Below are 27,752 nucleotides of genomic sequence, written 5' to 3' on the forward strand. Positions count from 1 at the left end.
TAGGCCAGTCACTCAGCCTCATGTAGCAATTCATGGGTTATAGCATAGCGGAGGTTGTAATGTCAGATGATGTCGTTCCAGGAAATATGAGATTACCTGGAAGTCTTCCTCTGAGTCCTCTAGGGGCCATCTCCAAGTGGAGTGACTTTATCTGATTGTGCTTGAGTCACAGACATCTGCCCTTCCCAGAAGGTAGTTCTCTGCTTGCAGGAATCCAATGTTCTGGGCGTCAAGCCTGATCCAAACTTGTACAAACACCTGATTTGCTTTTTAAAATTTTATTGATTTGTAAACCGATAACTTAGTTCATGCAGTAAGCCATAAACCATAATTATACCATGTGTTGTTAACCCATCTCCCAAGAAACCACGTATTGGCTTAGTGTACTCTACGAACCAAGTCACTGAATGAAACAGCAGTCCTGCTGCATTACCTCAAAGGGATCCCATTTCCCACCATATCTAGCCGGGGGACTCTGGGAAGCCCATGAGCTGAGCAACATTCCTGCCCTGATATTGCAATGCAACACACTGATGCTCAGTGGCTCAAGATGGAAGCTTCCCTCTCCCCCACTCTCTTGGGGCAGGCACAAAAAGAGTGGGTGCCTGAAGGCAGTGAAATCACGTGGGGGATGCGAGGCAGACTGAGGATTTCCAGTTCAGCCTTCAGCTCCCTCGCTCTTGCTCCCTAAAGAGAGGAGAAGACGTGGGATGTCTGCATATTAAAAGTATTTTTCAGGTGCAGGAGGGAATGGCGTGTTTAATTTTTATACAGGAAAAAAGGGGAAAAATATAACCAGCACTTGGCTGCACCTAGAGCAGTGGTGGTCCATGGGCCACTCGTGGTCCACGAGAAAATTTTGGTGGTCCACAGAAAAATTATTTGCATTTTTTATATACCACTAAATACTATTTATCTTTTTAAAAAATTCACACTAGTGGTCCACGGGATTTAAAATTATGAATTTAGTGGTCCCTGAGATCCGAAAGGTTGGTGATCCCTGACCTAGAGGAACCTGGTTAGCCTCAAATAGGATCAGAATCACTTAACGACAGGATGGGAGACAGCCCTAAAATCCTAGGGGAGTCAAAAAAAAAAATAATGTACCGATATATCAAGCTTGATTTAAAAGGGAAAGGTTTACTATAATGAGCCAGACCATTGGTGAAATCCAATTTTTTTTACTACCGGTTCTGTGGGCATGGCTTGGTGGGCGTGGTATGGCTTAGTGGACCTGGCTTGGTGGGCATGGCAGGGGAAAGATACTGCAAAGTCTCCATTCCCTCCCCACTCCTGGGGGGAAGGATATTGCAAAATCTCCATTTCCACCCCACTCCAGGCGAAGGATACTGCAAAATCCCCATTCCCTCCCTACCCTGGGGCCAGCCAGAGGTAATATTTGCTGGTTCTCTGAACTGCTCAAAATTTCCGCTACCCGGTTCTCCAGAACCTGTCAGAACCTGCTGGATTTCATCCCTGAGCCAAACCCTTATATATTTACTGTCTGATTTGCATATTGCATGAAACTATGGTTTATTTAGCCATCTTTCATTGAATAAACTACAACTGACAGCTTTACATCATACACTAAGCAACAAATCGTCATTTATACATCCTAAGAGTTGCATTTAGGCACCATGCCCAGCCAAACTAAACAAACCATGTTATCGCTTAGCATCATATGTGAACCCAGACAGTGTTGCAATGAGGATAGTAAACGAGGAGAACCTTCTATAGCTGCCTTACATTTCTCAAGGCTGTGAAGACCTTGGATAGTTTGTCTGTCCAGAAGCAATTTTTCTTTACTCTCCCTGGTTCCAGGGATGGGCAACATTGCAAGAATGAGAAGTTACTGAGGGCTTGCAATGAATAGCACAGGTGGGTAGGGAGGAGCAAAGGACTTGGATGGTACACAAAAGGTTGCGTCAAAGAAGTAGGCATTATCATCAGGAGGCAGGAGAAAAGCAGAACTATAATTAAACACCGGACAACAGTCCTAGTGCTAATCTAATAAAGCTAATTTGTTCAAGAAAGGGAAAGCTAATTTAAGATAGCAGAAGCCCATTATTGAGATACTTTTCTGCAAGGTGCTAGACTTCAGCTCTCATTATCCCTGGCCAGCATGATTTGGGATTATGTCTGAAGAGTATCAGAGCGGCAGAAGGGGTGTAATCTCTGTTGTGATTTCTTCCCTGGTCAGGGAAGACAATTCCTGCAGATCAGAATGGATTCTCCCAGCCGTAAAATATGCTATGAATAGCAAATTCTACTCATGCCTTTTTTTCATTACTTCCTAGAGCTGTTTCCCACTCTTCTCTGAAGCAACCAACCAACCAATCACATTTAGAAAGAAGATTTTATAACGCTGCTCCAACAAGCGTAGGGTTGGAAGTAGGAAGGGATGAGAATGCAGCAGATGGGGGGGTGTGGGGGAGCGAGGCCTTCCCATCATGGGAATCTTATTTTGGTTGCCAAAGGATTATTAGACCTAAAAGCGAAAAACAATCAAGGGTCTTCTAGCAACTTAAAGTCTAGCACATTTATTATTGAATCTACTTTCATAGTTCGCTTCAACAGATCTACACATTATGGGTTGCTGAGAAAGTGTGCACACCCGCACCCACAGAGAGAGAGAAGAGAGAGAGGAGAGAGAGAGAAAAGAGAGAGAAGAGAGAAGAGGGAGGAGAGAGAGAAAGGAGAGAGAAAGGAGAGAGAGGAGAGAGAGAGAGAAGAGAGAGAGAAGAGGGAGAAGAGAGAGAAGAGGGAGGGGGAGAGAGAGGAGAGAGAGAGAAAAGAGAGAAGAGAGAGAAGAGGAAGAGGAGAGAGAGAGAGAAGAGAGGGAGAGAAAGGAGAGAGAGAGAAGAGAAAGAAAGGAGAGAGAAGAGAGAGAGAGAGAGAAGAGAGGGAGAAGAGAGAGAAGAGGGAGAGGGGGGAGAGAGAGGAGAGAGAGAAAAGAGAGAAGAGAGAGAAGAGGAAGAGAAGAGAGAGAGAAGAGAGAGAAGAGAGAGAAAGGAGAGAGAGAAGAGAGAGAGAGAAGAGAGGGGAGAGAGAAAGGAGAGAGAGAGAAGAGAGAGAAGAGAGAAGAGGGAGAGGAGAGAGAAGAGAGAGAAAAAGGGAGAGAGAGAGAAGAGAGAGAAAGGAGAGAAAGGAGAGAGAGAAGAGAGAGAGAGAAGAGAGAGAAGAGGGAGAGAAAGAGAGAGGAGAGAGAGAGGAGAGAGAGAAAAGAGAGAAGAGAGAGAAGAGGAAGAGAAGAGAGAGAGAGAAGAGAGAGAGAAGAGAGAGAAAGGAGAGAGAGAAGAGAGAGAGAGAAGAGAGGGAGAAGAGAGAGAAGAGGGAGAGGGGGCAGAGAGAGGAGGAGAGAGAGGAGAGAGAGAGGAGAGAGAAGAGAGAGAAGAGAGAGAGAAGAGAGGAGAGAGAGAGAGAGAGAGAGAGAGAGAGAGAGAGAGAGAGAGAGAGAGAATTATTGATAAGAGAGGATGGAAAAAGGTGAAAGAGAATTGCCCAAACATAAAGTTAGTAGCATCTGTTTGAATCCCTGCCACGCATACGGTAGCTGCAACTGTAAGACCCACCCAACGAAATTAAATACCAGATCGACTAGTTCTTGGGAATAATCTGGTACAAGAGAGGCACAGAAGAGGGAAAAAAACCCACCCCAATCAAAATGCCACTCATCACCTACTGTTCTCAGCTAAAGCCGCTCAACAGTATAATTAATCATCAAAGAAAGGCTGCTTCCTTTCACGCATCTCCTAGGTGCTTGGCCCGGATTTGTTGCAGATAACTGCTGAGCCTACCACAATTAATAACCAGCCTCAATAAATAAATTGAATTTTAATTATTTTCAAAAGGAATTGCTAATAGATTTGAATTATTATTTTAATTAATACAATAATGCACTATGCATGCCGCAGCAGGGCCTAAAATCTGCAATGACTCTTCCCAGCTATTTAAACAACAGGACAGGGCTAATAACATCACGCACCACATTAGGAAAACACACACATTTTCACTCTTCTAGGAGGTACCTGTCCCCCTCCCATCAGCACTGGGCAACATATTGCGCACTATACTGAATCCTGATCGTCTTGCAGGAGAATAAGTAAGCATAAGTAAGCATAAATCTGATATTAAAAATAACAACAATCCCAAAAGAGAAATATCATTTCAACTCCCCAGGCTGTTTCTGACCTCGGGGGTCACCATCCTCAGAAAAAAAAAAAGGAATGAATCAGTGAACAATGGAGCTGGAATTCATCCAACAGTTTAACACCATTTCTTACAGATTAAACAAAGACTGCAATTTCTTATCACCCATATATTTACTAATTAAGTGCAGGACTATCTGGGTTACAACTAACTACTATCTAATTTTGGCTGACTGTTAGGTAATTGTACCTTCCAGCTTTTCTTTCACCCTTTTTCTTCTCTTCCCTCATGAAATCACCTAAACTCTCTCTTTCTCTCTGTGTGTAATTCCCCCCCCCACCCATTTCCCCTGAGTCTTCACGCCACCTGGTTTTGGGTCGACGTTTGGGGGCTCAGAACCCTGGACAGCACCCCGGTATTCAGTATTTGGGGAGCTGGTTGGATTTTAAAGCAGATTCATTTTTTTTTTTTTTTAAATTTGATTTATATGCCGCCCTTCTCCGAAGACTCAGGGCGGCTTACAATGTGCTCAGCAATAGCCTTCATCCTTTTGTATATTTATACAAAGTCAGCTTATTGCCCCCACAACTGGGTCCTCAATTTACCTACCTTAGAAAGGATGGAAGGCTGAGTCAACCTTGAGCCTTGGCGAGATTCGAACCCTGCAGTAATTGCAGGCTGGTCTTAATAACCAGCTTAATAACAGGGTGCCTTAAACCTCTGTACTACCAAGGCTCAGGTTCAGGTTAATGTTGGGGTTCCAAGTAACACGCCCAACGATAGAAGGCTAGCAATTCCTCAAAGTTCCATTTTATTAGAGAGGTCATATTGGCACATCTGGGAAAACCCAAATCTGAAAGCTTCCAGGTTTTCCCCACCCAAAGGAAAGTTCAAGTCCCTGCCCAACACCCACATGTCCATCACATGGTCCAATCCAAGCACCGTCCCAACTGGAGATGCCTCCCAGTCCCAGCTGTCCAGGTGCAGGGCAAGATGACCTTGACTTTCTGAGAAAGGAATGTTATTATGACTATATATATCACCCTGGCTCCATACAATCCCCCCCTCCCAGTTTCCCACAGTAGTAAATGTGGCAGGCCTGAAGATCCAAGGAAAAAGATGGCTTCCAGGCCTGACAGTGTGTTTGTGTATTCTGAAAATGCCTGAAACTTAATCAGCAAAGCCATCAGGGAAGAATCTTGGGGCAGACAATCAAGTTTCCACCAGATGGACATACTCAGCGCATTTTAAAATAAATGAAGCCATGCCCATTATGGAAGATGGACAGTTATATAAATTTGAAAAATTAACTAATATAATCAAAAATATTGTGAAGAAACAATGGACCAATGTAGTTATCTGCAGCAAGAACATCACACAGACGGACTGCAAACAATGGCATGAGAAAGCAGATAATGGATGTTGCAGTATCTGGAGGCTTCTCTGAAGAGAAGAAAAAGAACCAGAGAAATTCACAAAATATGAAGACCTGCAAATAGAAGTAAAATATTTGTGGCAAAAGAAAGCAAAGATAATATCAATGTGCCTTGGGTAAAATCCCAAAATATCTGTAGCACCACTTGCACCCTATCGGCATTGACAAAATGACCATTAGTCAATTGCAAAAGGCACCTTTACTCGGAACAATTTATATCCTGGGATGATACCTTTAATACCATCTGTTTATCCCAGGTTCTTGGGAAGGACTCAATAGGTGGATAAAATATCAAATCCAGCCTAAACCTTTGGCTAACAGTATGATGAACAAAAATAATAATTATTTGTGTTGTGTTTTTTAAAACTACCATGTTTCCCCGAAAATAAGATCCTGTTTTATATTTTTTTTGAACCCTAAAATAAGCTCTTGGTCTTATTGGCCATGCGCTCAAAAGCCCGATTGGGCTTATTATCAGGGGATGTCTTATTTTGGGGGAAACAGGGTAGTTGTATGCCACCCAGAGTCACTTGTTTTGTGAGATGAATGGCTAATAAATTTGAAAAATAAATAAATAAATCATGACAAAAACACTTCCTTCTTTAGAACTATTATGCCCAGAATCTAAAATTAACAAACCATGCCTCTGATCTCAGAATGGAAACCATGTTCCAAGGTTTGGAAACTACTGGGCAGAATATGTGGTAGGAAAGATAATGCATGCATCTGTATACATATATCCTGTAAGGCACAAGCAACCAGAACCACTCGTGAATAGTCTTAAACTGTAACTTTATTGTTTATCGTCTATGCTACAAGAATCTCATCAGACTGCTTACCTTCCCCTGGGAACGCCCAGATAAGGTTTCATGGATTTGGGAGGGAGATAGTGCTTATGCTGTTTGCAACTGTGCACTAATTCTAAGATAGGCCCTTACTTGACCCCTCCCTCCATCTTAGTTTGGCAATTCTCCAAAACATCTTATCTATACTGCAGAAGAATGAATGTCATATCATCCTTCTTATGGTAGCAATACAGTATGGTAAGGTAGCAATACACCCCATATTAGCTCCTTGCCCCACCTGATTTTTTAAAAAATACTAATTAAAAATCACAAATAGAAAACTAGGATGAGACAAGACAAAGCCTGTGCCACTAGCCCATCTATGCCTTTTATTAAATGGGTGTTTTAAGCAACAGAAAGCTCTGTGACTACGTTTTGAACAGACAAGCTTCTATGAAAACTATTTTTAATCTGCCTTTTATATAGTCTCACAATCCCGGGTAAACCCAGTGAAACTGCCTACCCTTTTCCTATTGTGTACCTATCCACAGAGCCTGGGGAACTGGTTGCAACAAAATCATTGCATTAACTACAGGGGCCATAAAATCTGTGGGGTCCTTGGTGCTCTCTGAGCTTGCAGATATGCAATCGTGATTGATTTATTTAAGAAAATGTATATTATTATTATTATTATTATTATTATTATTATTATTATTATTACTCATATTTCTATGCCGCCCACTCTCCGAGGACTCTGGGCGGCTTACACCAAAGACAGTATACTAAATAGAATATTGCCCCCAACAATCTGGGTCCTCATTTTACCCACCTCGGAAGGATGGAAGGCTGAGTCAACCTTGAGCCGGTGAGATTTGATCTGCTGATCTGCTGAAGTAGCTGCAGTACTGCACTCTAACCACTGCGCCACCTCGGCTCAGTATATCACTGCCAATTCACTCTCAGTGATTCTGCATGGCTTACAAGGATAAAATCCTAATTAAAAAAAAAATACCAAAAGCTATAACCCCCACCCCTTTGAGGACAACAATCAAACGAGGCATTTGATGGGTTCAATATCATTCAGGCCCATTGGCAGAACCATGTTTTCAGGCTTGTGAAAGTTTGTGGGCCAATCATTTCTCTGCAGGGATGATGTTCCACAGGGAGAGACCCAGTGGTGAAATGCAGCCGGTTCTATCCAGCTCAGGCGAATCGGTAGCACCTGCAGTGGGAGGCTCCACCCAACTGCCCGGACATCATCATGTCCTGTTTTTAACCCTCTGCGCATGCGTGGAGGAGGCTCGCGCTCTCACATTTGCAAACTGGTAAGCGAAGATAAGTGGATTTCACCCCTGGAGAGAACCAACAGAGAGAAGGCCCTTCTTCTTGGTCCCACCAGATGGACCTCCTTAGGAGAGGGGTCCCTTAGCATTCCCTGACTCCCACTCTCTAGGGTTGGGTAGGTCTGCTTTGGAAAAGACGATCCCTCAACTAAGCTGATCCCAAACCATGGAGAGCTTTGAAGGTGATGATGTTACCTAGCTGAAATAATGAAATATCTGCAAGCAAATAACCAAGCTCAGAGAACACCAATGACTCCACAGTTCAACCCTGAGCTGTGGACACCAAACTATAAAAAAGGTGTTGAGACTCTAGAAAAAGTGCAGAAAAGAGCAACAGAGATGATTAGGGGACTGGAGGCTAAAACATATGAAGAACGGTTGCAGGAACTGGGCATGGCTTGTCTAGGGAAGAGAAGAACCAGGGGAGACAGTGTTCCAATATTTGAGGGGCTGTCAACACAGCGGAGGGGGTTCTTAGAAAGAGCCTTGGTGGCGCAGCAGACTAAAGTGCTGTTAACTAGCACCAGCTGCCTGCAATTACTGCAAGTTCAAATCTCACCAGGCTCAAGGTTGACTCAGCCTTCCATCCTTTTGAGCTAGGTAAAATGAGGACCTGGATTGTGGGGGCAATAAACTGACTTTGTATAAAAAAAGAACACCACTTGGGGGGGCCGAAAGCCCTACTAAGCAGGTATATACAAAAGTATGAAGACTATTGCTTAACGCATTGTAAGCCGCCCTGAGTCTCCGGAGAAAGGCGGCATATAAATCGAACCAATCAATCAATCAATCAATCAATCTATCTATTTTCCAAAGCAACTGAAGGCCAGACAAGGAACAATGGATGGAAACTGATCAAGGAGAGATCCAACCTACAAATAAGGAGAAATTTTCTGACAGTGAGAACAACGAACCAATGGAACAGCTTTGCCTTCAGAAGTTGTGGGAGCTTCATCATTGGAAGCTTTTAAGAAAAGACTGGACAGCCATCTGTCAGAAATGGTATAGGATCTCCTGCTTGAGCAGGGGGTTGGACTAGATGACCTACAAGGTCCCTTCCAACTCTGTTTATTCTGTTCTGTTCTGTTCTGTTCTGTTTTGTTCTGTTCTTAGCATAAATCCTCCTACAATTTGGTGTCCCCTCTTCCTAAGTTAGACTATGAGCCCCATTATTCTTAGCTCATAACAATGGTGGGATTCAGCCGGTTCTCTCTGGATCGCGCGAACCAGTAGCGGTGACTGTGGGAGGCTCTGCCCACCCGCCCGGATGTAATGCGCAACTACTGCGCAGGCGCAGAAGGCCATGTGCATGCACAGAGGTGTAGCGCGCGCACATTTGCGAACCGGTAGGGAAGGTAAGTGAATCCCATCTCTGGCTGATAAGAAAATAAGGTTTTAGCCTCAGTTTTAGTCCAACATACCAGGAGGAGCACCAAGGGCTGCTTTAAAATATAACAAGAATCTTCATTCTGATGGTTGCTAAGGAAGAGACAACTTCTTCCCTGCCCCTTCCCCTGTTTGAGCTCTGACTGTGCAAATCCGGATTTCAAAGAAAAGAAAGCAGGTGCGCTAATGATCATGCAGGCGAAAACCTGAACCACGCACGGAAATCAAGCAATTATTGCAAAATATGTAATTGCAGAAACATCTATCGGGAGTCGCCTTTTTTTCGCGGGAACATTATATGAATCATAAAGCATAATTCTGGGGAAGACAATACCCTCCTGATTACCATCGATACCTCCATTGAAGTTTATTCTTCTGCACACAATGGAGCTGGATTGACGGAGGACTGCTTTCTTAATAAGGCTGCCAAATTCTCAGGCAGCTCCTGAAGCTGTGCCTGTAATGGCAGTCTGACTAAATGAGGGTCAGAATGTATTTGTCCTTGCTGTGCTAAGTCAGGACGAAGCCTCAACTTTGCCATTTTGCTGGAGGTCTCTCCTAGTTGCAGTTCTTAAGAAACATAAGCATATAAATAGCACCTAACTGGATTGGACCTCTGACCCCATCTAGTCCAGCAGTCTGTTCATGCAGTAACCAAGCAACTGCAGATAGAAGCCCAGTGGTCTCTCAGCATGCAGCCTTCAGTGGGAACTGATCTGACAGATGTCATGTGATTTTTGAGGAGAGCCATAGAAGATACTTAGAATAAAATCGATCTAGGGCAGCTCTCCCCAACTTGGGCAGACAAGAATAACAGAACAACAGTTGGAAGGGACCTTGGAGGTCTTCTAGTCCAACCTCCTGCTCAAGCAGGAGACCCTATACCCGTGATGGCGAACCTATGGCACGCGTGCCACAGGTGGCACACATAGCCATATTGGTGGGCACGCAAGCTCAGCTCCGAGGGAAACAGGCTGTTTCCTGCCTCCTGAGGACCTTGGGGGGGTGGGGGGTGGGAAGGCCCGTTTTTCTCTCTCCCCAGCCTCCCGAGCCTTTCTAGGAGTCTGGGGAGGGTGAAAATGGCCTACCCCCACCCCCCTGGAGGCCCTCCGGAGACCCAAAACAGCCCGTTTCCCAAATTCCGGGGGGAAACTCCCACCCCACCCCGCTCCTGGCACGCAATGGCAAAAAGATTAGTCATCACTGCCCTATACCATTTCAGACAAATGGTAATCTCTAATCTAATCTCTTCTTAAAAACCTCCAGTGATGGAGCACCCACAACTTCTGGAGGGAAGCCATTCTACTGATTCTTCTAATTGTCAGGAAATTTCTCCTTAGTTCTACGTTGCTTCTCTCCTTGATTAATTTTCATCCATTGCTTCTTGTTCTGCCTTCAGGTGTTTTGGAAAATAAGTTGACCCTCTCTTCTCTATGGTAGCCCCCTAGATAATAGAACACTGTTATCATGTCACCCAGTGGTGGGTTTCAAATTTTTTTTACTACCGGTTCTGTGGGCGTGGCTTGGTGGGTGTGGCATGGCTTGGTGGGCGTGACAGGGGAAGGATACTGTAAAATCTCCATTCCCTCCCCAATCCAGGGGAAGGTTATTGCAAAATCTCCATTGCCTCCCAATCAACTGGGATTCAGGACGAAGAGAATAGATGGGGGCGGGGCCAGTCAGAATTTTTACTACCGGTTCTCCAAACTACTCAAATTTTCCGCTACCGGTTCTCCAGAACTGGTCAGAAACCCACCTCTGATGTCACCCCTAGTCCTTCTTTTCATTAAACTAGACATACTCAATCAGGGGTGGGCTGCTGCCCTTGCAACAACTGGTTCGCCCAAAACTGAAAATGTGAGAATGTGTGCGTGGCATTGGAAAACTGGCAATTATATAGGACATGATAGCGCCAGGATGGGTGGGCGGGGCCAGCCCTGGTCGGAACTACCAGTTTGCACGAACCGGTCTGAACCAGCAGCAGCCCGCCACTATACCCAATTCTTGCAACTGTTCTTCCTATGTTTCAAATCCCAGAATCCCCCAATCAGGATGGCCACTGCTGTGAACTCTGGGAGTTGAAGTCTACACATCTGGATGTCCCCAGGCTGGAGATACTTGCCTTTGAGCAGCTTTCTCCAAGCTATTATCTTTCAGCTGCACCGGGAATAAAAAATTATTAGAGTATTAGCTAAGCATTCTGACAATTGCAGTTTCAAACAGCAGGTTTGGGAACGCTGCCTTGGGACTCTTTACCCAAAACAAGAGGAAACGGCAAGGCCCAGTATAGCCACTGCTTCTGACTATTTATACTGCAAGATTATTTGTTTTTATTTATTTGATTTCTATAGCTATCCGTCTCAACAAGTGACTCTGCACTGCAAGGATGAAAGAAAAGCCATTTTTTTCCTCACAACTTGGAAGTCAAAGCTGGGACTTTTCCAAGAGCTCACTTAAAATTTAATCTTACTTGACTTGGAATACACAGAAAGAATGCTAGACAGGCCTAGGATCGTTTTCAATGCATTTTCAATCCAGAATACACAAATTGCTGTGCTGAATCAAATCATAGGCCCATCCAAGTTTTAGCACGTCATCCCCCAGCAGTGTGCAGCCAAATGCCCCTGGGAAGCTGAAAAATAGGGCATGATCGAGATAGTTGTCCCCTGTTGTTTGTCCCCAGCGTCTGATAATTATGTTAGCCGTAATAAAGGCAAACCACTCAGCAGCTTCCTCCACAAAGAAAATTGCCATGTAATTAACCGGCATTCAAGTTGGTTTCACTTCCAGACAAAGCAGCAGCCAACCACCAACTGCGGCTGTTATTTTTTGCATTAATTGAAGACATTTACCCTCACAAAGGCATTAAAAAAGGAAGCAGAGATTTCTGCCACTGTCGCTTTCACTGAGTTTTGAAAAGAGTTGATGCCATTTGACTTTTTGAACCAAACAACTTGGCAAGATGTGGATACAGAGGCAAATTTGTATAGTTATTGTTGTTGTTGTTGTTATTTTGTTGTTGTTCCATTTTAATACACAATACAATGGGTTATACATAATTGTGAACATACTTGATACTCCTACCTCTTATTTGCCTCAGAACGACAACAACCCTGTGAGGTAAAGTTGAGCTGAGAGAGGGGAACTGACCCAAAATCTCCCAAATCCAATATTTTATTACAGTGAAAGGATAAACAAATAGATATTTTGGGTAAAGAGAGAATTATCGTCTGGGAAGTAGGGCCAGTGGATTTATATCAATTTAGCTCCTGCCTATTTTCAGTCTAGGCTTCAACACACAGTGCAGGTAGTCCTCGACTTACAACCATAATGAAGCCTGCCCATTATGGTTGTAAGTCATGAGGGTTGTAAAGTGGGCAATCACGTGACTGATCAGATTTTACAATATTTTTTTGTGGTGCTCATGAACATGACGGTCATTAACTGAATCCCATTGTTCACTATGGGATTGTTCACTGCGACAAAAGACAAAAGCAAATGCTGGTTTTGGCAAAAACGTTCTAAAGCTATATATGAGTGTGATGCTGGTTGCAAGCTGGTTACCGAGCACCCAAAATGCTCGGCAGGGGAAGAGGCAGCCGTCAGAACTTCAGAACTGTACCTTTTGGGAGGTCTGGTCCAGTGATGGGTTCTGCCCGGTTCCGCCCGGTTCTGCTGAGCCGGTAGCGGTGACGATATGACATCACCGAACCGGTTCTGCCCCCCCCTCGCCCCCCCCCACCCCCCCACGTTATTCTTACCTTTTATTTGTCCCCACCCCCAATCTATTGTTGCCTCCTGAGTTCCAGGTGATGGCTAGAGGGAAAAAAACTGTTTAAACTATTGCGGCGGGGCTTCAAAGGGCCGCCGTACCCATTTGTTAAAAGAAAACAAATGGATAGACTGGTGCCTGCAAAAATAAATGGGTAGACCAGTGCCTGCAAAAATAAATGGGTAGATCGGTACAGCTCTGCAAGCAGTTAAAAGCCTGGTAGACCAGTACCTCTGCTAAATCCTAAATAATTGTCATATGACCATCAAGCCACGCCCACAAAATAATCCACGCCCCCAGAACCGATAGTAAAAAATTTTAGAACCCACCCTTGGTCTGGTCACTAAAAAGATCACTAAGATGGTCACAGAGAAGAAGGAGTCGACCTATTCTCCAAAGCCTCTGAAGGCAGGACAAGAAGCAATGGAGAGAATCAATCTAGAACTAAGGAGAAATTTCCTTATAGTTAGAACAATTGATCAGTGAAACGAAGTTGTGGGGTGCTCCAACACTGGAGCTTTTTAAGAAGAGATTGGGCGGCCATTTGTCTGAAATAGTATAGGGCAGTGATGGCTAACCTTTTCCGGACTGAGTGCCCAAAGCGCGCGCACATGCGCGTGGATATGCTCGCGTGCGCCCGAACTACCAAAATGCAATGTGTGCATTGTTCCCACCCTGTGCATGCACCTGCAGCTCACCCCTGCCTCTTGTGCATGCGTGTACACTCCCGGCATGCACCCAACTCCCCGCACATGTGTCTGCGGGCCCCCGCACGCCCCACGTCCCCCACGCATGCGCATGTGCCCCACGCACACGCCCCTCCCCCCATGCATACGTGGCAGAGACCCAAAGACCAGCTGGCTGGTGGGAAGCATGTGCGCATGCGTGGTGGAGCTGAACTGGGGCGACGGCTTATGTGCCCACAGAGAGGGTGCTGCATACCATCTCTGGCACGCGTGCCATAGGTTTGCCATCCCGGGTATAGGGTCTCCTACTTGAGCAGGGGGTTGGACTCCAAGATCTCTTCCAACTATGTTGGAAGTGACCAATCCTTTACCATCTTTGGTTCTGGATGGGATGGTACTACCCCAAATGGGCCTAATGCACAGTCTGGGAGTCTTTTGGACTCACACCTTCTGCTCGAGGAGCAGATGGCAATCATGGCCAAGAGGATCTTTGGGCAATTTTGTAATGTGCACCAGTTGTGCCCATTCTTGGATCAGGAGACTTTGCTTACAGTCACTCCTCCCCTGGTCACCTCCTGACTTGACTACTGTAGTTTGCTTTACATGGGGCTGTTCTTGAGGAGTATCCAGAAAAGCTTCAGCTGGTGCAAAATGCAGCAACACGGGCAGTTATTATGACTAGGATGGGCACCTATTATACCTGCATTGGTTGCCAGTTTGCTTCCAGGTCCAATTCAAGGTGAAATTTTTTATATGGCATAGCACCAGGTTTATCTTCATCCCTATTACAGCTACCCATCCCATCAGGTCTTTCAGGAAAGGCACGCTGCAGGTCCCATCTGCTAAGAGTTCCATGTGACAGGGACCTCTTCTGCCATGGCGCCCACACTCTGGAACATCATCCCACTCGAGATGAAATTAGCCTCAACTCTGATGGTCAAAATGTGCTTTTTCAGGAAGCCTGGGTATCCCCCTGGTAATAGGGAGCCAGCATGCTGTTTGTAATTGGGATGCGGTGGCTCAGTGGCTAAGACGCTGAGCTTGTCGATTGAAAGGTCGGCAGTTCAGCGGTTTGAATCCCTAGTGCCGCGTAACGGGGTGAGCTCCCATTACTTCTCCCAGCTTCTCCCAACCTAGCAGTTCGAAAGCACGTAAAAAATGCAAGTAGAAAAAATAGGGACCACCTTTGGTGGGAAGGTAACAGCGTTCCATGTGCCTTTGGCGTTTAGTCATGCCAGCCACATGACCACGGAGACATCTTTGGACAGCGCCCCCTAGAGTCGGGAACGACTAGCACATATGTGCAAGGGGAACCTTTACCTTTACCTTTCATGCTGTTTCTACTGTATGTAAATATTATCCCTCTAATGGCCTTGTTTTATCCATTTTTATTCTTTTCATGGGTTCACAAAATGTTTTAATTACTGGCTTTACTGAACAGCGCCCAGTAAACACAGCCCTGTAAATTTAGCCAATTAAAAATAAAATAATAAAATAAAAATAAGTGTACTGGACCCGGATCACACTTTGATTAAAGGCACAAAAGTAGGCCAAGCTGATTTTTTTCCCCCTTATCCCTTGTGAGCCTGGCTCGCTTATAAGTACAGATGGGTAGATATTCAACAGGTAACAACCGAGGAAAGGAAATAGCTTCATCTTTAGAATACCTACTTATTATTCAATGGCTGAATGGCCCCGGAGCGCTGATGGAGAAGAAGAAATGACAGATTTGTGCAACTGAAGCGGCATATGTAGATAATTGTCTCTGCTGCTCTCATCTTTTCTATACTCCGAGAAAGCTCATCAGACATACTCAGTTTTTATGTGGGTCACCTCATCGATCAGTATTCGGAAGATGACTCTGGCTGGGAAGGAACGGCAGACGGAGTGAAGTGCTTGGCTGCAGAGAACTGAGAAGGATGGACTGGGATAACCCTTCCCGGAATCCGTGCTGGTTTCAAGGAAGATAGGACGCTTGCATTGATTCTCACTGTGACTTCACGCAAGTAGTCCTTGACTTACGACCACAAAAATGTCTGTTGCTAAGCAAGGCAGTTGTTAAGTGAGTTTTGCCCCATTTCAAGTGAGTTTTTTGCCACAGTTGTTAAGCAAGTCGCTCCGGTTGTTGGCGGAGGAAGGTTACAAATAGTTGATCACATGACCCTGGGACCAGTGGTGAAATCCAAATTTTTTTACTACCGGTTCTGTGGGTGTGGCTTGGTGGGCGTGGCTTGGTGGGTGTGGCAGGAGAAGGATACTGCAAAATCCCCATTCCAGTGATGGGTTGCCACTGGTTCACACCAGTTCTATAGAACTGGTAGTAAAACCGGTGGGAAGCTCCACCCACCAACTGCGACATCATCAAAACGCTTCTGCGCATGCGCGGCCCCGCTGCGGCCCCGCTGCGAACCAGTAGTAAAGGTAAGTAGAACCCACCCCTGTCCCATTTCCTCCTCACTCCTGGGGGAAGGATATTGCTAAACCTCCATTCCCACCCCACTCACAGGTATTTTCCAGTTCTCTAAACTACTCAAAATTTCTACTACCGGTTCTCCAGAACCTTTTAGAACCTGCTGGATTTCACCCCTGCCTGGGACAGTGCAATTTTCATTAATACATGCCAGGTGTCAAGCGCCCAAATTTTGATCACGTGACCATGGGGATGCTGCAAGGGTCGTAAGTGTGAAAAACGGTCATAAGTCACTTTTTTCAGTGCCATTGTGACTTTGAATGATCACTAAATGAATGGTTGTAACAGTTCATTTAGTGACTGTTCAAAGTTACGACCGCACTGGAAAAAAATGACTTATGACCGTTTTTCACACTTATGACCATTGCAGCATCTCCATGGTCACATGATCAAAATTCAGATGCTTGACAACTGACTCACATTTATGACAGTTGCAGTGTCCCGGGGTCATGCCGGATCACCTTTTGCGACCTTCTGACAAGCAAAAGTCAATGGGGAATCCAGATTCCCTTAACAACCATATTATTAACTTAACAAATGCAAAGATCCACTTAACAACTGCGGCAAGAAAAGTTGTCCAATGGGGCAAACTCACTTAACAAATCTTTCACTTGGCAACATCAATTGTGGTCATAACTCAAGGACCACCTCTATAGTGTCACTACCAGAGTAACACCTGGTAAGGATGATGGGAGTCTAGTCTGGGCGATGGATTCTGCATTTGGAATTGAGGGCATCACCTTGCAGCTACAACTCTGGCCACTACATTTTTATACACCATGAATCATTCATTTAGAGCAATGTTTCTCAAACTCATCCACTTGAAGATGTGTGGACTTCAATTCCAGCATGCTGGTTGGGTCATTCTGGGAATCCACATATCTTCAAGTTGCTGACTTTGAAAAACTCTGATATAGAATAAATATTATAGTCACTTAAATATCTTTAATATATTATCAGAGACAAATAGAAAGCCATTGTGGTCTAGTGATTAAGGCACCATTCTAGAAACATACGATGAATGGTTGCAGGAACTGGGCATGACTAATCTAGTGAAGAGAAGGACCAAGGAGACATTATAGCAGTGTTCCCATATTTGAGAGGTTGCCACAGAAGGGAGGGGGGGTCAACCTATTTTCCAAAGCCTTGTCTGACCTGAAAGCCAGACAAGAACCAGTGGATGGAAACTGATCAAGCAGAGATTCAACCAGGGGTGAAATCCAATTTTTTTCCCTACCGGTCTGTGGGTGTGGCAGGGGAAGGATACTGCAAAATCTCCATTCCCTCCCCTCCTGGGGGAAGGATATTGCAAAATCTCCATTCCCACCCCATTATGGGGTCTGCCAGAAGTGGTATTTGCTGGTTCTCTGAACTACTCAAAATTTCCATTACCGGTTCTCCAGAACCTGTTAGAACCTGCTGGATTTCAACCCTAGATTCAACCTAGAAATAAGGAGAAATTTTCTGACAGTGAGAACAATCAACCACTGGAACAGAAGTTGCCTTCAGAAGTTGTGGGAGCTTCATCATTGGAGGCTTTCAAGAAGAGACTGGACTGCCATCTGTCAGAAATGGTGTAGGATCTCCTGCTTGGCCAGGGGGTTGGACTAGATGACCTGCAAGGTCCCTTCCAACTCTGTTAATCTGTTAATGTATTAAACCAGGAGACTGTGAGTTCTACTTCCACCACAGGCCTGAAAGCCAGCCAGGTGACTTTGGGCTAGTCACACTCTCTCAGGCCACAACACCAGGTGACAAGTGTTGACAAGCCAGGCAATCAATTCCTAGTGCAACTAACGAATCAAACCTCTGAAAAAATTCCAACCTTACACTTGTAGGAAAACGCTGAGAAGAAAGAAAAAAAAAAGAGTTCCTAGAGCAAATATAGTTTATGTGTGACAATATGTCTTACTTGCAATGAGGCTTTAATGATGATGATTTCAGCATGTGGTCCAGTGGTGAAATCCAATTTTTTTTTACTGCCAGTTCTGTGGGTGTGGCTTGGTGGGCGTGGCAGGGACAGGATACTGCAAAATCTCCATTCCCACCCCACTCCTGGGGAAACGATATTGCAAAATCTCCATTCCCACCCCACTCTGGGGCCAGCCAGAGGTGGCATTTGCCGGTTCTCTGAACTACTCAAAATTTCCGCTACCGTTTCTCCAGAATCTGTCAGAACCTGCTGGATTTTACTGCCGATGTGGTCTATATTTTAACTTGACCCTGACCTTTTGTTTATAACCACTCCTAAACCGTTTTAAGGTATTATGAAGGTTCTGTTTTTAGTCCATGCCTGCTTGGTATGGTTGTTTCAAGGGTTGATTCAATATCACTTTAAATATTAATTTTTAAAAATATTGTTGATTGTTCTTGATTTCCTTGCACTTAAGTATAAACATTTTTTTTAAAAAAGAGATATCCCAATATACTCTGCCTTTGATTCGATGAAGATAAAAGGCAGTGCAAAATTACCAGAAAAAAGAAAAAGTACTTCTGTTTGGCTTATGTATTTCCTTTGAGGTTGAAACCTTCTGTATCTAGGATTTTAAAAAAAAAAAAAACAACCAACAACCCTTGATTACTATAGCTAAAAATATGCTTTAATAGAGCAATCCTATGCTCTGCTCAAAATGCTTCTACAGCAGAAATTTCTGACCTTGCCAAATATCCTGCAGGCAGGGAGGAAGCAGAAAAAGAAGCCAAATTTATTTCTATGATTGTTGGTTGGTTTGTGGAAAAAAACCCAAACTTCTTCCACAGTAAGCAATGATATTATTTATAGAATCTTCGGAACACAGAAATGTGGAGTTAGAAAGAACTGTAAGGATCATCTAGTCCAGGGATCACCAACTGGTGGTTCATGAGAAAATTTTGGTGGTCCGCAGAAAAATTATTTGCATTTTTTATATTGCACTAAATCAGGGGTCCTCAAATTAAGGGCCCTGGGCTGGATATGTGCAATGAACATTTGTGTTGCTGCAGAGAGTCTACCTCTTCGGGGTCCTTTTGTGAGGGTCGGAAGGGGGCAGAAATTCCGACTTGGGGTCTCCTTCAGCCTCCTGGTGTGGGGCTTTGGGCGAAGGCTGGAGGGAAGTGCCGCTAGCAGCAAAGAGCCAGAGGGCCTTGTTCCAGTGGGACTGCATCATGGCCTGGAACTGGCTGACCATCTCAGCCCGCTGACCCTCCAGGCGCCGGTACCGGCCTTGCATTCCCACAGGACTTCCCTTTGCTTGGAAAGCCTATGCTCCTAGTCCTCAGTGAGGTGCTTCTGCTGAGCCTCCTTCTTGGTCAGATCAGATTTGAAACTGAGCTGTTTTGCCAACTCTTTCTCATGGTGGCTGCTTAGCTCCAACAACTGCTTCCTGTTGGGGCCCTAAGGAGCCCGGGCGGGGAGGGGAGGAGTGGGTGGGAGGGGAGGGGCGAGTAGAGGCTGGTGAGGTGCCCCTTGACATAAGTGACATCAAGTTGGCCACACCCATCCAGTCACATGACCACCTAGCCACACCCACCCAGCCAGTCATTGGTAGATCATGTTAGTGGTCCGTGGAATTTAAAATTATGAATTTAGTGGTCCCTGAGGTCTGAAAGGTTGGTGACCCCTGATCTAGTCCACGGGTCCCCAATGCCCGATCTGTGGCCCAGTGCCAGCAGTGGTGGGATCCTTCTGGTTTAACAACCGGTTCAGTGATTGCGCGCTTCGTGTGCAGTTGAACCAAAAATCACCTTCCACATTAGTGCTAGGGAATTAAAACAGCTGAGGCACAGCAATCCGCTCTGCCGCGCCAATCAGCTGCGAAGGTAAAGGTAAGTAAAGCACAGGAGCGGGGGGGCGGGCGGGCACAGCTGATCATTGGAGCAAACTGGTTTGCTCCCAGCTGATCGTCAGAGCTACCGGTTCACCCGAACTGGTAGAATCCCACCCCTGAGTGCCGGGCTACAGCCTGTTTGGGCCGCGATTAGTGGTGGCGAGCACGCCTCTGTGCACACATGAAGCTGCATTTGTGAAAGTGGCACGCAAGTATGAAACCATTCCCTCTTCCCCCCCGCACTTCCTCCGCTGGTCTGCCAAGTCAGAAAGGTTGGGGATCGCTGGGATGCTGTAGTGTAGCCTCTTCTTCAAAGCAGTGGAGAACCCCACCCCTTCCACAAGGAAAGGGCTTACTCTTGTAGAGATCTTACCATCACAAAGTTTTTTTATTGTATATAAATGATAATCAAAGGCCTTGAAATAACAGGAGTCACTAGAAACTTCAGAAGCTTTGTGGAAAGACAAATGACATGACAGAATATAGTTGCCTGACCCAACTGTGGAATGGGGCAACTTGCTGTCAGACCTGGAGGCCATCTTTTTCTTTGGATCTTCAGGGCTGCCACACTTAGTGCTGTGGGAAACTGGGAGGGGGGAGTCTTCTTTTGTTTGGGGTGTTACTTGGAACCTTGACACTCGCCCTGAGTCTCTTGCCACGGCCATCTAGCTATAGCTGACTTGCCATGGCCAACTTGCCTTGGGACAACTCAATGTCGCCAACTAGCCACGGGACAATTCGCCATGGACAATTTAATGCAGGATAACTCAAGAGAGAGTCAAGTAGAATTGCAACTCACCCCAGCCTTGAAGACTTTTAACTTGAGAAGTTCAAACCTAAAGCAAGACAAGGCCCACTGCAATTCTTTTGTCCCTCTCTTGAGTTATCCTGCACTGAACTGTCCAATGGCGAGTTGGCCAGAGTGAGTTGTCCTGCAGTGAGTTGGCCAGAATGAATTGGTTTTGGTGAGTTAGACACAATGAGAAGATCAGGGTGAGTCGACTGAGGTGAGTAGTCCTAGACCAGTGATGGCTAACCTTTTTGCCGTCATGTGCCAAAAGCGGGGGGAGTGTGGGGGGGTTGCGAGCGCATGTGCCTACATCCATAATTCAATGCGCCCTGCCCTTCCGTGCATGCGCACACGACACCCCCCCCCACGCAACTCCACGCTTTTTGCACCAGATGGCCCGGTGGGTCCGGTAGGCCCATTTTTCGCCCTCCCCAGGTTCCAGAGGCTTTCTAGGAGCCTAGGGAGGGCAAAAACGGCCTCCCCCACCCCCTGGAGGCCAGAAACAACGAGTTTCCTGTCCGGTGGGACTGGAAGGCCTGAAAATTAGCTGGCCAGCGCGCGCATGCACGCTGGAGCTGAGCTAGGGCAACACTCGCGTGCCCACCAATATGGCTCTGCATGCCAACTGCGGCACGCGTGCTATAGGTTTGCCATCACGGTCCTAGACCTATAACAGTTATAACGGTAACAGAGTTGGAAGGGACCTTGGAGTTCATCTAATCCAACCCCCTGCTCACACAGGAGACCTATACCAAGGATTCGAACCGCCGAACTGCCGACCTTTCTGATCGACAAGCTCAGCATCTTAGCCACTGAGCCACATCGCCAGGCTGATGACTGGGAGACTAGGAGAGGTTTAATATCAAGAGGGGAATCTTCCAACGAAACTCACTCTCACAACTATTGTTATCAGTGCACTGATTCCTCTGTCAACTCTACTGAACAGGTCTTGCTCATGGTTATCAAACATCAAAAACATCTATCAGGCTATCCCACCTCCTCTACATGGATGTTCTGAAGTTGTATGGAAAAGCACCCTTACCATCAGCATGGAAAAAATAGTGAACATTGATGATGTTTTATGGAAATGTCATCAAAAGTCTGGTTGAGGAAGAGCACTACAAATACCTGGGCGTCCTTCAAACTGACAACATCAAGCACACCGAAGTCAAGAAGAAGATTAGAGGTGAATACATCATGAGAGTGCGAAGAAGATCTTATAGTCCAAACTCAGTGGAGGAAATATTTTCAAGGCAATTTACACCTGGACAATTCCAGTCATTAGGTACACAAATGGAATAGTGGACTGGATTTAAACAGCCCTGGGTAGGAAGACCAGAAAAATAATGACAATGAATCATGCCTGTCACTCAACTCAGCAATGTTGACAGACCCTACTTACCAAGGAAAATAGGTGGGCGTGGAATGTTGCAAGTACATCAGACAGTTGAAGAAGAAGAAAGGGCACTGGAAGAATATCTGAAGGGCAGTGAAGAAGATGCATCCAAACTAGTAAAGCATGAAAGTTTACTGAATACCAGAGAGAACAAACTGGTGTCCAAGAAAGACCAAATGAAGAAGAGAAAAAAGATTTGGCAAGGCAAAATATTTTACACACAATTAGTAGGCAAAGCAGATAACAAGATCTGATGATGGCTAAAATAGGAAAGTTAAAGAAAGAGGCAGAGGGTGCACATGCCCATCAAGCCACGCCCACAGAACCGGTAGTAAAAAAAAATTGAATTCTACCACTGGGCTAATTGTGACTGCACTAGACCAAGCTTTAAGAATGAATGCATTCATGGCTGAAATTCTGCATCCAGGTTTGATCACCATGTTACAAAAAAGTTGTTTAGACATTGGAAAGGGTGCAGAGAAGAGCAACTAGGATGATTAAAGGCCTGGAGACTAAAACATATGAAGAATGACTGCAGGATCTGGATATGTCTAGTCTAGAGAAAAGAAGGAGTAGGAATGACATGATAGCATTATTCCAGTATTTGAAGGGGTGCCACAAAGAAGAGGGAATCAACTTATTTTCCAAAGCACCTGAAGGCAGGACAAGAAACAATAGCCTTGGTAGTACAGTGGTCTAAGGCACCCTGTTATTAAGCTGGTTATTAAGACCAGCTGCCTGCAATTACTGCAGGTTCGAATCTCGCCAAGGCTCAAGGTTGACTCAGCCTTCCATCGTTTCTAAGGTAGGTAAATTGAGGACCCTTTTGTGGGGGCAATAAGCTGACTTTGTATAAAATATACAAAAGAATGAAGGCTATTGCTGAGCACATTGTAAGCCGCCCTGAGTCTCCGGAGAAGGGCGGCATATAAATCAAATTTTTTTAAAAAAAAAAATAGGTGGAAACTAATCAAGGAGAGAATTTAGAACTAAGGAGAAATTTCCTGACAGTTAGAACTAATCAGTGGAACTAGTTGCCTCCAGAAGTTGTGAATGCTCCAACACTGGAAGTTTATAAGAAGAGATTGGACAACCATTTGTCTGAAGTGGTGTAGGGTTTCCTGTCTAAGCAGGGGGTTGGACTAGAAGACCTCCAAGGTCCCTTCCAACTCTGTCATTCTATTCTATTCTATTCTATTCTATTCTATTCTATTCTATTCTATTCTATTCTATTCTATTCTATTCTATTCTATTCTATTCTACTCTATTCTCATCAAGAAGAGAAGCAACCTGGAATTAAGGAGAAACTTCCTAACAGTGACAACAATTAACCAGTGGAAGGCTTGCCTTCAGTAGTTGTGGGTGCTTCCTCACTGAAGGCTTTTAAGAAGAGACTGGATAGCTACTTGACTGAAATGGTATAGGGCAGGGGTGGGTTCTACATACCTTTACTACCGGTTCGCAACGGGAGCGCGCGCACTTCTGCGCATGCACAGATCGTCCATTATGACGTCTGGGTAGGTGGGCGGAGCCTCCCACTGCTTTTACTATCGGTTTGCAAGAACCAGACAGAACCGGGAGCAACCCACCACTGGTATAGGGTTTCCTGCTTGAGCTAGTGGTTGGGGTGTCAAACTCAAGGCCCAGGAGCCGGAGCTGGCCTACAGGGTGCTTAGATTTGGCCCACGGGGCTGCCCAGGAAACAGCAAAGGACCGGCCTGCAGTGCCTCTGCCAGTGAAAACAGAGCTTGGGAGGGCCATAGGTAGCACTCCCAAACTCTGTTTTCACTGACAGAGGGTTGCAGGAGGCCGTTGCAGCCGAAAACGGAGCTCGGGAGCCCGTTTTTGCTGGCAGAGCGCTCGGACCACCACAGACACCCGTGACACGAGTGACGTCGAGCTGGCCATGCCCATCCCTGCCCCCCCCCTCCCCGGTCAAACACAACCCTGATGCGGCCCTCAATTAAATCAAGTTTGACACCCCTGGACTAGAAGATGCCCAAGGTCCCTTCCAGCTCTATTATGAATGATGGGAATTGAGTAGCTAGCAACACCCAGCAAAAACTGCCTCTTCTAAAAAACTGGAAAAAACAGTGGATCACTTAGGTGCTGCAGGAAGGTCTCACAGATTGGCTACAAACAATGGAATAACGAAGTAGCAACCCTGATGCATTGGAATAAATGCAAGAAATACCATTTGCCTGAAAGCAAGAACTGGTGGGATTACAAAACAGACAAGTAATAGAAAATGAAGACTCTAAAGTGCTCTTGGATTTTAGGATTCAAACTAGACAATCAATTGCTATATAACACCCCAGGCTTAACAATTGTTGATTAAAAAAAAAGACCAAAAAAAGTCTGGATATAGATGTTGCAGTATCAGGAGACAGCAGATAAGAAGAGAACGTACTGGAGAAAAATCACAAAACATGAAGACCAAATGGAAGTAGAATAACGATGGCAAAAGAAGCAAAGATAGTACTAATTGTAATAGGCACCTTGGGTGCAATTCCAAAAAAAAACATCTGGAACAGCACTTGAACATCATCAACATTGACAAAATTACTACTAGTCAATTGCAAAATTGTGGCTTTACTTGAAACAGTTTACATCTTGCAACGATATCTTCAATACTGTTAAACAATAATATCTACAACAACATCTGCCTAACCAAGGTTCTTGAGTAGTGCAGTACTCAATGGATAGGCAAAAAGGCCAAATCGAATCTAAACATCTGGCTGACTGTGTGACCAACCACAGTATATTAAACTTGTTTACTGCCTGACTCTAAAAATCTCTGAGTTATGCCTATGCCATTCTTGTTTTGGAAACCCTGGCTACTAGAGCCATGGTGGCGCAGTGGTTAGAATCAGTGGTGGGATTCAAGTAATTTAACAACCAGTTCTCTGCCCTAATGATTTCTTCCAACAACCAGTTTGCCAAACTGCTCAGAAAGTTAACAACCGGTTCTCCCGAAGTGGTGCGAACTGGCTGAATCCCACCCACTGGTTAGAATGCAATATTGCAGGAAACTCTGCCCACTGCCAGGAGTTCGATCCTGACGAGCTCAAAGTTGACTCAGCCTTCCATCCTTTAGGACTGGGACAAATGAGAACAGAGGATGCTGACATTGTAAACTGCTTAGGGAGGGCTGTAAAACACTATGAAGTGGTATATAAGTCTAACTGCTACGGCTGCTTTTGCTATCTGGCATCTTCAATTTTACAACTTTGCAAATTATTATACACATCATTTTGCTGCTCATGGTATCTTTTTTTTTTATTACTGGATCTCATTTTATATAATATTAGATTTAACTTCATTCTATTTATTTATACCCTACCTGTCATACTACAATGGTCCAGGTAGTATAAGAAATTATAATGTTCGTTTTAATGCAGCAAAAATAGAATAATATAAAAGCACCCAAATACAATAATAAAGAAGAGGTACAATAATTAACATAATTATATAAGCTTGGCCACACTGGAATGATTGTTGTCCATTGTAGTCCACAGTGGTCAGCCATAGGCCTCAAGGGCGTTCACCAGGAAGAAGAGAAGACAGACACTCTTTCTGTTCTTGTTCCATGGCTACTGGCAGGGGTGGGCTGCTGGGGGTTCGCAGGGGTTCGGGAGAACCTCTAGCTAAGATTCTGTGTAGTTCAGAGAACCACCAAATCCTACTCCTGGCTGGCCCCACCCACCCCTCCCCTCCCAGGAGTCCCCATGCGGCCCATTTTGGATGAAGATAAGTGCAGGGTGTGCGCAGAGGCTCGGGGAAGCTGAAAAATGGGCCTATCGGAAGTTCGGGAAGGCCGGAAACAGGCTCGGAAAGGGACTCGGGAGCCTGGGGAGGCCGTTTTCACCCTCCCAGAGGCTCAAGGAAAGCCTCCGGAGCTTGGGGAGCAGGGGTGAAATACAGCAGGCTCTGACACGTTCTGGAGAACCAGTAGTGGAAATTTTGAGCAGTTCGGAGAACCGGCAAATGCCACCTCTGGCTGGCCCCAGAGTTGGGTGGGAATGGAAATTTTGCAATATCTTTCCCCCAGGAGTGGGGAGAGATGGGGATTTTGTAGTATTCTTTCCCTGCCACACCCACCAAGCCACGCCCACAGAACAGGTAGTAAAAAAATTTGGATTTTACCACTGCTGGGGAAGGCAAAAACGCCCCCACCCCCTGCATTGGTGCAGGAGGCTGACTAGGCCACGCCCACCATGGCCACGCCCACCCAGCAACCGGGCAGAGAACCCGTTGCTAAAATTTTTGAACCCCTCCCTGGCTACTGGTATTTGGAGCAGGCGGTCCCCAACTTTGAACTGAGCCCTTGAGAGACCAGTCCTTCATAGACTTAACAGAATAATAGAGTTGGAAGGGATCTTGGAGGTCTTCTACTCAAACCTCCAGCTCAAGACAGGAGATCCTATACCATCCTGGTCAAATGACTATCCAGTCTCTTCTTGATAACCTCCAGTGTTGGAACATCCACAGGTTCTGAAGTTAAGCCGCTCCACTGGTTAATTGTTCTCAGTGTCAGGAAACTTCTCCTTAGTTCTAGATTTGTTCTCTCCTTGATTAGTTTCCACCTATTGCTTCTTGTCCTGCTTTCCAGTGCTTTAGAGAATAGGTTGACACTGCTCTACTTTGTGCTCAAATATTAGAAGATGCCACCATGCCCTCCCAATCCCTCACCTCGCTAGACTAGACACGATTTCTCCATCCCTTTGTCCTCTTAAGTCCATCCAAGTCAGAAGCCGTCACCTTGTTTTGTAGCAATAAATTCCACAAGTTAATGATCCATTAAGTAGGTCAGTTGCAGTATCATGAGCTTTCAAGGTCTGAGGTGAGTTCAACCCTTTTTTTAGCATCGTGGCACAGTCTCTGCATGAGTTATCTCTACATGAAATACAGCAGCGCAGACGTTTACTTAACAACAAAAACAAAGGGGTGACTAGAACTTTCCTGGTCTATTAGTGACGGCTCGCAAGCAACTCATGCCTACTGGGGAATTGTCAAAAAATAAGACTGAGGCAATTTCTAACAGTGTGTGCTGGTTTCTTGTTTAACCTTTCAAAAACCTTACCAGATGGATCGAGGCTGATTGAGTCTCCGTTAGAGCCCCCGTTTTGCCTGCAGAAAATCCAAGCCCGAATTTCTTTGCCTGTGTACCTTGGAGGGCAATGAGGTTGGTGAACCAGGAAAGGAAGGCCGCCTTTCTACCATCTTCCCTCCATCACACACCATCACACCAGACTCAGAAGATTCATTTGGGTCTTTTTTTAAAAACCAAGCTTAGACATTTTAAATATAAAGATACCCTGTTTCCCTGAAAATAAGACCTCCCCGGATACTAAGCCCAATCTGGCTTTTGAGTGCATGCACTACAATAAGCCCAACCCCTGAAAATAAGACCTCCCCGAAAATATTTAAATGCATGCACAGCTGGTCCCCACCATTTCCTCTGGTTAGGGTTAGGGAGACAGAGCTGGAAATCAGGTAAGATGGCAAGAGGAGCTCCGTCTTGCTCCATGCACTTCAAAATAATAAGACCTCCTCGAAAATAAGGCCAAGCGCTTATTTCGGGGTCCAAAAAAAATATAAGACAGGGTCTTATTTTCGGGGAAACACAGTATTATTTTGAGCAGAGCTTAGATAGGTATTGCATGCTAGAGAAACAGTAGCATGTTGTCTTAAACCAGAATGTACCATCTTTGGGGTATGCACAACACAAGGA

General features: G+C 45.3%; 1 protein-coding gene across 1 annotated transcript in view; it reads right to left on the bottom strand.

Annotated features, from left to right (window-relative positions):
• Nucleotides 1-27,752, bottom strand: part of GABBR1 (gamma-aminobutyric acid type B receptor subunit 1) — a 126,000-nt gene that overhangs the window by 67,508 nt on the left and 30,740 nt on the right. The gene's annotated exons all lie outside the window — the stretch shown is intronic.

Source organism: Pituophis catenifer, unplaced genomic scaffold (genome assembly GCF_029215685.1).
Source record: "Pituophis catenifer annectens isolate HBS135680 unplaced genomic scaffold, rPitCat1.0.hap2 SCAF_2, whole genome shotgun sequence".
Lineage (NCBI taxonomy): Eukaryota > Metazoa > Chordata > Lepidosauria > Squamata > Colubridae > Pituophis > Pituophis catenifer.